The 9,963-nt window shown below is 46.8% G+C and overlaps 1 long non-coding RNA gene across 1 annotated transcript; it reads left to right on the plus strand.

The window, feature by feature from the left end:
* Positions 1-4,091: 4,091 nt before the first annotated feature.
* LOC114487169 (uncharacterized) lies at positions 4,092-7,270 on the plus strand. The gene is made up of 4 exons (XR_003681980.1): positions 4,092-4,388; positions 4,695-4,851; positions 6,653-6,714; positions 6,804-7,270. It is a non-coding gene; the product is annotated as an uncharacterized lncRNA (long non-coding RNA).
* Positions 7,271-9,963: the final 2,693 nt, after the last annotated feature.

The following is a 9,963-nucleotide window of genomic DNA, read 5'->3' on the forward strand; positions in this document are numbered from 1 at the left end:
CGGCCAAATTTAGCGCCGATGATACTTAACCACACCACTGGGAATACCCAACCTCAGAGACATGGAGCCAACCGCAGCCCCACGAGTCCTGACCAGGCCTAAGTGTTTTTGCCAGAAGAAATTCCTAAGACTGATTGAATGCTCAAATCTCAAGGCAGCCCTTCAAGATTTTTGCCACTGAAGATTATGTTTGCAGACCAATCAGCAAAATATAGAATGAGATTATCCTTGGGGTTTGGATAAAGAAGAGCACATTCTTTACTGTGTAGATGAAAGCTGAGAAAACATTTGAGTGGGGCGTTTCCCATCTGAATTCTCTGGATCCTATAATTAAGGATACCTGGGAGTTTGGGAATGTTAGACATAAGTGAACAGATGCAAGCATTTTATGAAGGAGTTGGGAGAGCATTCCACATTTTTCCAATTATTTAGCAAAGCACAGTTCTTGGCCTCTTCGTATGAGCAAGATAATCAAGGCAGTCACTCACTGCCCTTTTATGTCATTAGAGCGGATGTCGATGAGGACATGCTATCTAGTGCCAAGACAGTGGCTGGCGTTTGGTTCCCAAGGATCAAGGTGGAAGCAACCTAATCTGAATCTCCTGATCAGAACAACCAAGGCTTATTTCCCAAAACCAGGGGGCCCTCTTCCAAAGGTAAAAGTCCTCCTTCATCTGTGAATTTGCTTTAAGGAAGGCTGTAGACGAAACCTCTTTTTTGTTGTCATTATTAAATAAGTCCCTAAACACAAATACATAAATAAGTAAATGCTTAAAACCATCTATTTGAATTACAGGTATACACATGTATATATTCATTGTATTTGATCGCATTTGTCTTATTTCCCCTGTGTATTCATTTGTATGTGTGTGTGCTTGCATTTGTACATACATGCCTGTATGAATTTATATATTACATGTAAAACACATTTGCATATGGAAGAAGGGAATACGGAAGGCAGCCTTAGCAAATCAGCTAAAGCTGCCACGGTTGATCCTTTGCCTAGCCCTCAGCTCACTCACTGTGTCCTGTCTCTACTCCCCGACACTAAACTAGGTAGGAAGTAGCCTAACCCTAACTATGGCCTCTATTATGGTTCCCATGGGAACATTATTTTATTGAGCCTTCACATTTGCCATTTATAGGTATGAAAACTGAGATGAGATGAGAAATTTTATAGGTCTGGATTTAAACACAGGAGGGTGTGTGTGTGTGTGCGCATCTGTATACACATACACACTCACAGCTCTGATGTTACCACACTGTGCTTTAATAACACTGGTTATATATCTTTGGGGATCCTCAAAGAAGCCAAGCTCGAATGCTCCTCCGCCTACTTTTCATGGGGCTCCTTCTCATCTTTCCGCCCTAAATATCACTATTCTGAGAGGCTGTCCATGACCATATTACTCAGATTTTCTTGTTTGCTTCCTTCAAATTTATTATACTTTATTATTAGTTTAGGTTTGTCTATTTGGTCCACTTGTGTACTGTTTGTCTCTAGCTCTCCCAGGAGAAGGTAAGCTCTGTGACAGCTGAGGTCCCGTCTCTCATTTTCTGCTGTAGCCCCAGCCCCCAGTACAGAATGTTTGATGCCCTAGCACAGTTTTCCGGCTGGCTAGGAAACCCCACATCACTGTTTCACCTGGCCCTGGGCACTCTGTATTTGCTGCCCTGAAGGTCCTGTTTCTCTGCCCGCAGTAACTCTGCTCTGTGGTCTTTCAGTTGTGTACTGCTACCCAGTAAGAGATGCTCTGACATAAATAACCTGGCTAAAGTGTGACTGCGGAATGGTGGTGTCATTCATTCATTCACTACCTCACCCATCCCTGAAAAAGTACTGTCAGCCTTTTCTGAGACAAGCCTGGTGAGGGACATTAAGGACACTAATATGAATAGCCTATGGTATTTGTCCTCAATAAGTTCATGGGCTAATGGGGGAGATGCACCATAAGCAGACAAAGGACTCTGGTAGAAGAAACCACAGGGTACTCTGTGTGCTCAAAGGATGGTCCCCAAATTCAGTCTGTGTGGGCAGGAAGACTCCTGGAGGAGGAATGCTGGGAGAATCTTGAAGGACCAGTAGAAGTTAGTCAGATAAAGTGGGGCCGGTCTGGGGGGTTTAAGAGGGTCCTTCAGGGGCTGTAAGAGGCGTGGTGTGTTGAGTGCATTGCAAAGTCATAGGGGAGAGTAAGGGACAAAGATGGTCACGGGCAGGCAGCACACATTGTGAGATGGGCTAAGCAATTTGGAATTCATCCTAATCACCGTGGGGAATCACAGAGGACTTTAACAGGAGAATGACATAATCAGAGTAGTTTTTAAAAAGATCACTCTGGTTTACAAGGTGGAGAGGGCACGGTGCTCATTCATTTACTTATTCATCCATCCATCCAACAATCTTTATTTCGTACCTACCATATAACGGGCATTGCTCATTACTGGGGATGAACAAAGACGAGCAGAACAGAGTCTCTGACTCTTCCATCTTCGGGTCTAGTGTGGAGGACAAATATAGCACCAGAAATAAACAGAAAAACACAGGTTGTGATCATGGCTAGGAAGGGGCAGGGCGAGGGGCTGTGGGAGCATTTGACAGGGTCCAGGAGGCCACGAGGAGGAAGGGATGCTTGTGTTGACCTCTGACAGGGGGTGAGGTTAAGGTGGCCCTCCTCATTCTCCCCGAGAGAAATCCTCCGGCTTTGGACCAAGATGGTGGCAGTGGAACTGAAGGAAGGAGGCAGTCGAGACAGACTGTAGGGAGGTAGAATCAACAGGACCTGAAGACATTTGGGGCGGAGGAGAGGGAAGAAAGGGGGAGGGAGAGAGAAACAAGTCACGAATGGTCCAGGCGTCTGACTTAGGCACTCTGTCTTGTGCTAGGGACCTCAAACACTGAAAGGTGCAGTGACTGGGCTTGTCATATCGTCCAAGCACTTCTCTTACAGACTTTATCTCATTGGATTCTCACAACAGCCTTATCTGGTATCCCTCATCTATTGGGTGCCTACTCAGTCAGGTACTGTACTAAGTGCTTTCCATGTGTTGATTCTTACATCAGATGAAGCAAGGGCTCCTGGCATATCAAAACTTAGAGATGCTAAGTAACTTGATTGGGTCCACGCAGCTCATCACCTTCAGAGCCTGGATTGGAACGCACATCTGCTGCTCTCCAGAGTGAGTGCCTGTAACCACTCTGCCATGGTGAGTTTGGGATATCTAGGAGAGGGCGTTGCCTTCTCATATTTGCAATTCATTAGAGCTGTCAGTGCCTTGGCTCAGAAGGCATCATCTAGTGCTAACATCTAATGAAGTTTATTTCTCTAACCTTGATAGGCATCATTTGATTAAAACCTCAAGTTTTCCCTGAGCTAATAGGACTCGCTAACAGTGAAAGGCAACCACTAAGGGAGATGAAAGCACAACTATCCTAACTGTTCGCTGGTCACCTTGGGGGTTCCAGGCTCTTTCAGGAGGACACTGGCTGATCAGAAGTCCCCAGGTGTGAGTAGAATCGGGAAGGGATGGAGACTCGTGTGCTAGGAGCCTCCCAGCGCCCTGCTGGGTGCCTTACCTTGGCTCCTCTCCATGGTCTTCTAGGCGCCCCTCTGAAGTCTTGGAGTCATTTCACAGTTAAGGAAGCTCCAGCACAGACCAGTTAAAGTCTTGTTAAAACTGCATTACTAAGTGACTAGGAAGCTGGGATTTGAATCCTGGCCTGCTTGTATCCCTGCCCCAGTGGAAATAGTGTGGCAGGAGACGTGAAAGGAACCAGGAGAGTTTCGCTTGGAAAGAAAGATCCTTAGACGTTAGGGTGAAATAGAAAATAGATGCCTCCTGCCTGAGGCTCTAACAGGCAGAATTAGGACGAAGAGTAGGATTCAGATTCAGTTTCATTCAGCAAACACTAATCCTGCTGTGTACCAGGCGCTACGCCAGATGCTAGGCTCTCAGGAACACAAAACCAGCCTTGTCCTCTTGTAGCTCACAGTCTGGGAGAACAGATGGACATGTGACCAGGTGCTTCCCACACGAGCCCCGTGTGCTGAGTGCACTGACAGACAAGGGAATGGAGGAGGAGGGCCTGAATACTTGTGACTGGGCTTTAGCAGGGAACACTTCGGGTAGATGGTCTCCTTTAAACACGGCTTCAGTGAACAAGTAGGGTCTTGACCAGTAGAGACAGAGAGGCAGGATGTTCTGGGGAGCAGGGCAGCAAGAGCAAGGCTGCCGAGACAGGAGACTGGACGGGACATTTGGGAAGAGTGAGCTCTGGGCAGCGTTAGCGGGTGGGTTCCGCTTGGAGAAATGCCAACCTTGAGCCTGAAAAATCTAGTCTGAACTTGGACGGTGGGGGGCCTGGGACATCAGGCTTCCTGAAGTAAGAGGTGTGTGTCTTTTTTTAATAATTAATTTTTATTGGAGTATAGTTGCTTTCACAATGTTGTGTTAGTTTCTACTGTACAGCAAAGTGAATCAGCCATACGTATTCATGTATCCCCCTTTTTTAGGGATTGTCTTCCAATTCAGGTCACCTGGCGTGGGATGGATTGGGAGATTGGGATTGATGCATATGCACTAATGATACTATGTATAAAATATTGATAGATAACTAATGAGAACTGACTGTATAGCTCAGGGAACTCGACTCAGTTCTCTGTAGTGACCTAAAAGAGGTGTGTGTCTTGCTTCAGGCAATCTTGAAAGAAGAACATCCAGATTTCCACAAAGATCTCTATCCACCGTTGACTGCAGCTTTTTCAGATGTTGCTGATAAGGTGATTACTGTTGAAGTTCAAGATTTGCTACTGGAAAATAAATTCCAACGCCCATCCATCACAGAGGACCCAGGTTGGTCTCCGGATAGGCACAGCCCCAGTTACTGTGCTTTTAAGTGTGAGCCTGAGATGAGAACGCAGGGATCGGAAAGTATCTCAGTCCATTGCAGATTGCCAGCTGAGTAAGTTGACAACTGGGTCAGGACAGGAAGGGGAACCTGGGGACTCAGATGACAGGAGTGCCCTGGGAATCCCAGCCCATTTGGCATTAGCCAGATGTGAGAGGGGCAAAGGGGGTGGCACCCTAACATTTCCTTTTTGATGACTGTCTTGCCCTGTGTGTTTACGGAGAAACAAGCACTAACACGTTTTGGCATTTTTGTCAAACATTTGACTCTTGATTGCGAACAATTGGAACAGGCATCTTAACTGCTTGTTTAATGTCCTTAGTGCAAAAGAATGGAGGTTGTTAGAATTATTATTATTTTTTACCATCCCCCTCCAACCCACCTCTAGTGCTTTTCAAATAGTTGAAGAAAGACAATTGCTGGCCTTCAAATGGAAGTGCCTGGAAGAATGTCTTGGGAAAAACAGCATTCAAGAGGTGAAAGATTACCATATATTTAAGTGCTTGAGCCCATCCATCTTTTAGGGCAGAAGTCTTTAATCAGTACCAGTGATTACAGGGATAATGTCAAGATAAAAATCATATGCATTCTGGCATTTAAAAAAATCCTCTGCCTTAAGTCACTAATGGTAGCTTATATTATTAGCACAGAGATCATTCTCAAGGCCTAATGGGCCCTGGCTGGTTCCTCTCTTGGCAGGCCTAGGGCACTGGGCTCACTTTGTAATTTCACCCTTGGCTTGGAGTCTGTCTGTGTCTCCACAGGCACATTGGTCTGAAAGCAATCAGCTGACTTCATCCTTAGAAGTGACTGTTTGCAAGAGATCACGTGCCAGTTATTTTCAAGATAACCAGTTGGTTGACTGGAGTCAGAAGTTGCAGCAAAGGGGGTGGAGTGTGTAGCTGCCGGCTGAGTTTCCCTTTTGGGATTTGCTCTTTAGTGGGATATTGCTCTTATATTTGTGTATCTTATGTTTTAAGGTCCGTGGTCCGTTGTTATTTACAAAATGCTTTCCCATCCTGGAATTCATGTGTTTCGTGAACATTTGCTGAGAGCCTATTATGTAGAGGCTCTGTGCTAGGTACTGAAATGCATATGAGGACACGAGACACAGTGCCTCCCTAATGAAGCTTACAGTGCGAGCGTTCATTCATTCATCATTCGTTCCTACATTCGGCACATGTTTACAGGATATCTACCGTGGAGGCCATTGATACAGGTGCTGCGGCTGCGATAGAGCAAAGTTCCTCCTCTCAGGCTGCTTGCTTTTGGAAAGAGATGTTGAAAACTACACTTTGTCAGGTGTTGATGAGAACGACAAAGAACAATAAAACTGGGGATATGGGCATTTTTAATCAAATGATCGTATTTCTTACCTTCTTTGGGTGAGATTAGTGAACGCATCCTAAGGGTGCAGATGGCAAGGCTCAGGATGCACTTAATGGCCCGGTCTGCCAGGGAGCTGCCCACGGAGGTAATTTTGGCCACGGGGCTGCGCCATCCTGGTCCTCAGCTCTCTGTGCTGGTACCTTGTCTTTCACAGCACCCCTCTGCTTTCCATCTGGGGTTCTACCAAAATGGGGAGACGCTCCCTTTACGCAATCTCACGTTAAAAACCAGCCCCCACCTTCAGTCATTCCCCCGGAACTTGACTCTCTTTCAAGGGTTTTACGTATTTGTTTTTAAAGAAAGGATGACTTAAAAGTGTCCCTTCTCTTAATTTTAACATCCTCCTTTCTCTCCCAGGAGGGAAAGCAGCAACAGAAGAAAGCTCCAAAGAACCATCACTGATTAGTGGGGAACAGACTGTGAGTCCTTCGATCAGCCTCAGGGGTCTAGGTATGCCACTCACTGCCCACGGGACTTGTTCTCCTCCCTCCCTTTTTTCCTTTTCCAGAATCTTCCATAGCTGTAAAGTCATCGTAACAATAGCACCCTCAGCCACCTGCCTGGGTTGTAGTGAAGATCGCCTAAGAGAATGGCTACAGGAGTCCTTCATGAACTCACCCCTTGGACAAACGCCCACAGGGATGAAAATGGCCATCAGGTGTAGCAGGCAGAGCACACACTCTGGAGTTCGGGGGCCTGGGTGGGACCCCAGCATGCCAGCTGCTGAACCTGGCTCAGGTATTTACTCCTCCAAACCTGTTTGCTCATGTCACCACAGAGCCTGCAATGGTGGATGGCTGCCCGGCCGAGGAAGGGGGCAGCGATGCCTTCATCGTAAGGCAGAAGATTGAACAAAATTGTGCCCAGCCCGTGATTTCTAAATCCCAGGAATCTGTGAGCACCTTCATAACATTTGTCACATCAGCCCTTTAAATGTTTTCATTTACATTTCTACTTTAGCCATGGCTAAATGACAAAGGCCACAACATTACAGGTTTCATTTCATGGATGTCTTAATATACATTAGAATAAATGTGTAATCGTTAAAATATGTAATTCCTAAAATTCTTGTGAGCACCCCCAGGGCCACGTGGGCCTTTGTCAGGTGAGCGCATTGGAGGTCCCCTTCCTGATCCTTTCATGGGCTTTAATTGCCAGCACATTTTCAGGGAGCTTCAAAGTCTGATACTGTCCTTTCACAGATGTCATCTCATTCGATCCTTAATGATATTCACAGCTGAGAACAAGGCTAAAATTATTTTCTCTGGGGCTTAGAGGGAGGAAGTAATTTGCCTGGAGTCACGCAGCTTATTAGATGGGAGCAAAGAGGAGAACCCAGGTCTCTGGACTCCCAGCCCAGAGTGACTTCCTCCTTTGTCTTGTATGTCCTTGCTCCTTCCAGAGTCCTGGGCCACACACCCGCTGTTTCCTCCTCCCCTCCAGACCTGCTTGAGACCTCAGAAGGCTGTCTGGACTCTCAGAGCTCAGCTGTAAATATTGGAGAGGGGTTTTCTTATCTGAGAGTCACTTCTCACTCATCCAGCTGCCAGCAGCCTACGCATCCATCAACTTGCAGATTGTAAATCGGTGCCCAACTCGACAGCAAATCTGTGAGCCTGAGCTGGAGCCCAAACAGGCACCAGCCCCTGCCTGGGGAATTGCAGAGAGAACTTGGGTGTTGATCCCCGACAGCAGCTACCCTGTTTAAGGGATGCTTTGGGCCCAGACACATTGTCCTGCCTCCAATGCAGAAAGACCAAAAGGAGGGAGCCAGGGGCTTCCAACCCAGGCCACAGAACCCCAGTCTGAGTCACACTGGGAGAGAGAGGTGGGAAGTCCAGTTCTAAGTTCGATGGTTTACCAGCCCAAGCACATCAGCTCTACATCCAGAGACTCAGGCAAAGGAGGATACAGACACCTATGTCAAAGCTTTAGGGGCTGCTTGAGACTCATGATCAGAGAGGGGATCCCTGTCTGCACCCGAATCCCCCAAACAACTCCAAAACCAACTTGGAGAGCCCACCTTCTTGTTGGGATTGAGAAAGACAGATTATAACTAAAGAAAAAAAAATATGTCTATATTTCCTGGAATTGGTTAAAATATATAACAAAGCCCGTAAGGCCTTCCAGGATGGGGTCCCTACCCAGCCCCCCAGCCCTGACCCTTTTCATTCCCACCTGGAACATTCCTGCCCCACCAACCACATGGTCTCCTAGACAGGCCTGATGTCCTCAGCCTCTGGGCATTTGCACTGAGTACACCTCTGCCAGGGGCATCTCTTCTCCTATTTCCACCTAATTCCTACTCACCCTTCAAGACCGTTCCTTCACCAGTTCATTGATTAACTCAATCAAACATATAAACAAATAGATGAAATAAATCTCAGGGGTTAGCCTAGCCATAGAAGAATAGCGCTCGTGGCAGAAAGCACCTTGGCAGGGCCAGTTAGGGAGGTCAGAATAACTGGACTTGAAATCACACTGTGCACCCTCCCACCTTCTCTAGCAGCCCTCATCTGTCAGTTGGCTTGATCCCCCAGCTTATGCTGGGACCCTCTCTTTCCTCCCTACCCATCAGGTTCTTATTGAACCTTTAGGGCTCAGTCCTACCAGGAGCCCCCCATATCACCAGGCTTGCTGGGGGAGCTGACAGCTGAACTCCAAAGTGCTTGTTTACACCTTGCAATTTTGGGGGTTTTTCATAAGTTCCTGTCTGTCTCACCAAATAGACTCTAAGTTCTTCAAATGGGCCTTCATCTTTCACTCTCCTTGTTCACCTCTCCCCATCCTTCGACCTAACTTCCAGCATCCTGCCCTGCGTGGCAGGGCAGGGTCAAAAATATTTTAGAAATGACTCATGTATTCTCCAGGGGTGACCATCTCATTTGTTTAATATGCACACCCTTGGTGCCCATATTTTGTCAAAGAATGAGAAGCCTTTCAACAACAGTGTTTTAGTCCACTTGAAATGACTCAAGTTAATCCTATAGCGTCTGGGGTTATTTCCCCCAGAAGCTCAAAAGTAATACAGTGGTAAATATAAATAATTCTTCTCTTCTTTTTGTCTCTCATATGTCATTCCACTATTTCATAGCTCCATGTTGCAAGTTGGCCGAGGACGCAAGGGATTAATTTTAGCTGGACAGAGAAAGGAATAGCCCAGGCACAGCGCTGCAGCTGATAGAGAGTAATACTAGAACTAGGGAAGTGGGGGAGGGTGGGTTGGCAGGTGAATTTCAGAGAGGTGGGTCTCCTTCCTCACCTCTCACCGACGTCCGCATCATGACCACAGCCACTTCTGCATGACTGAACAATCGAAAATCTCTTTTATCTGACACAGTTCTTCCGTTCTCATCGGCAATTATTACTGATGGCTGGGCATGCTGATGTCTTGGCTGAGTGGGGCCTTCCAGATGGGGAGAGGGGTTTTGAGTTTTATGTCCCAATGTGACTTTGATGGAGTCAGACAAATTTCTCAGGCTTGGTAGACCTTCGCCCAGGCTGGAAATCTCCCCTGGGCAGTAGAAAACATCTGAGACACCCAGACCCTAAATGGGGTATTTGTGCTTTACGAATCCCCAAATCTCCGGGGACTGCAGCCAAAACAGTCTGTGGAAGGCAGAGCTGGGGTTCAGTCTCCAAGGCCTTAAGTGGTAGCTGTGGAGTTC

Source organism: Physeter macrocephalus, chromosome 2 (genome assembly GCF_002837175.3).
Source record: "Physeter macrocephalus isolate SW-GA chromosome 2, ASM283717v5, whole genome shotgun sequence".
Classification (NCBI taxonomy): Eukaryota; Metazoa; Chordata; class Mammalia; order Artiodactyla; family Physeteridae; genus Physeter; species Physeter macrocephalus.